General features: G+C 34.1%; 1 non-coding gene across 1 annotated transcript; it reads right to left on the bottom strand.

The window, feature by feature from the left end:
* Nucleotides 1-206: 206 nt before the first annotated feature.
* On the bottom strand, nucleotides 207-310 carry LOC115032595. Its single transcript, XR_003838240.1, has one exon. It is a non-coding gene; the product is annotated as a U6 spliceosomal RNA (small nuclear RNA).
* Nucleotides 311-2,447: the final 2,137 nt, after the last annotated feature.

Raw genomic sequence — 2,447 nt, 5'->3', positions numbered from 1 at the left:
GTACTTTCTCTAGCTCCTCCATTGGGGGCCCTGTGATCCATCCAATAGCTGACTATGAGCATCCAGTTATGTGTTTGCTAGGCCCCGGCCTAGTCTCACAAGAGACAGCTATATCAGGGACCTTTCAGCAAATGCTTGCTAGTGTATGCAATGGTGTCATCGTTTGGAGGCTAATTATGGGATGGATCCCTGGATATGGCAGTCTCAAAAATATGGAACACTTCACGAATTTGCATGTCAACCTTGCGCAGGGGCCATGCTAATCTCTGTATCATTCCAATTTTAGTATATGTGCTCCTGAAGCGAGCACGTGTTCAACGTTCTATTTCCTACCTAAGTCATAGGCCATAGGCTTTTTATTTGACAAGTAATGCATCCATACAATACACAAGATATTGAGTCTGCAGTTCAGGCATGAGCATTGTTTCTGCTCAGTAGCTAGCTTGCCACCATCGAAGCAACTCCATAAAGAGGTTATTGAAGCCCAGCATCTTCTTTGAAGTGGAATGGGTGTACTGTCAGGAACAGACTTCTTTTATAGTTTAAAATTTTTATCATAGTTAAATAATTTAAAGTACCATATTCTTTGGATCTCAGGTTCTTTTGAAGACAATCTATTTATAGCATATCTGAAAAAACAAACATTGCTTGTCTCCAGATACCTATCATGTGTTCAACCCAGGAAGAATATATTATTGATGATCTAGATTAATATCTGATATGATCATGACTTTGACTGTCTGACTATTAACTTACATTACTTAATCTTAAGCAATTTGTAATAGAAGCCATTAAAAGGACTCAGGCTAAACCTTGTACTCTTATATGAATTGTATAGGTGTAATACCTATACAGGAGTTAAAACACACATATGTTATGTTGTAACAGAATTAATCTTAAATTTTGCATCGATATACAATGATTTATACCATGAAAACTGTAAACTCATATCAATATACAAAATTCTGTACTAATGTAACAAAAATTATAGCCTCACTTCTGTATCAAAATATAAAGTTCTCTACCTATGTAAGATTATGGCTATAAAATGCTTTTGTTTTAAGAGTAGATTCAGTAATCCATCCCTATTTGTCTAAATTTTTATAATATTAACAAGACATCAAATACAACGTCTAGTGTTTCCATTATGGCCACACATTAGCCCTGTTTACAACTGAATATTGGTGTTTTACACTGTGTTGTTTGTGATGCTTCTTGAGATAAGATTTAAGACATTTCTCATGCTTGGTAAGCAGACTACAACTGAGATGTAGCCTCAGCTCTTCAATATTTCTTTGGATACTTTTTTCCTCAGCTATAAATCCTTTGTTAGTGATGCGTACTTATTTATAAGGATCTAGATATCTTTTATGTTTGCTATTCATGTGTTCTATGTTTAGATATTTTATAGAACTTCTGAAATAATCACCATCTGCCTTTTACAGTCGATCTGTTTGGCCCCTCATGGATCAGGCTAATATAGAGGCCAATCATTATTCAATGTATGAACAGTTTATTTATTTTTAAGTAATAAATCTGTGGGTGTAAGCATACACATTGTATTTGATTTTCACAACATATTCAGTAAAAGAAATGTCATCAGCATTTGTATAAGATGTTCTACTATTTATTTAAAGTTAAGAGTGTCCACAGACAGAATGTGTATATCTGTGCAGAGAATAGGGCAGATTACCCTTTTAAAGTTCTCACAGTCTGGACATTGACTAGAGCACTGATAGAAGAGAGGCATTTGATAGGAAAAGGATATAAAATCTGCTTGAAATGGCAAAGAACAAGAAGGGCAGTTGGATGATTTCCCCCCAAACCATTGCCATCTATGAAGCTTACTTCATAGCATGTACAACTTTCTTGTTTATTGATTGTCATCTTAGCCTTTTGGGGCTGAGCCATCTTTTCTGCCAGAGTGTACAACTAATTTAATGACAGAAATTAGAAGAAAATAAATTGGAGATCAAACTATTGACAAGATAGGAATGTTGTAGATGTTAATCCTTGGCTGAGATCAGAGAAGCCAGTCTTTAAATTATATTCATATAAACTGTGTCACTAAGTAATTTAACACACATCTGATTTATAATTGACTCTTGATTTTTTCCATGGCCAAAGTTCATTTTCCATTAAACATGGACTTGACATAATGTTAGGAAACCGTCAAGAGAGTAGAAAACAGTTTGCGATATACTTTGTGCATTTCTGTCCAATCCAAACAAGTAGACTTGGATATATTGTTAAGTTAGAATGAAAGAGTTATGTTTCACCTGGTTTCATATTCTTGATTTCTTTTTATGTTTATTAAATAAGGGTATATTTCCAAGTACTTAATGATGTGCCAGTCAAATATTTTTTATTTGACAAAGAAACTATTGTTACACATTAATGATTGATATACATAAATCTTTGGGTGGTTTAGTGTTTCATATGTTCAT

The sequence above is a fragment of the Mus caroli genome, chromosome 11 (genome assembly GCF_900094665.2).
Source record: "Mus caroli chromosome 11, CAROLI_EIJ_v1.1, whole genome shotgun sequence".
Lineage (NCBI taxonomy): Eukaryota > Metazoa > Chordata > Mammalia > Rodentia > Muridae > Mus > Mus caroli.
Note: the sequence above shows the minus strand (reverse complement) of the source record. Positions and strands in the feature narration are given on the sequence as shown.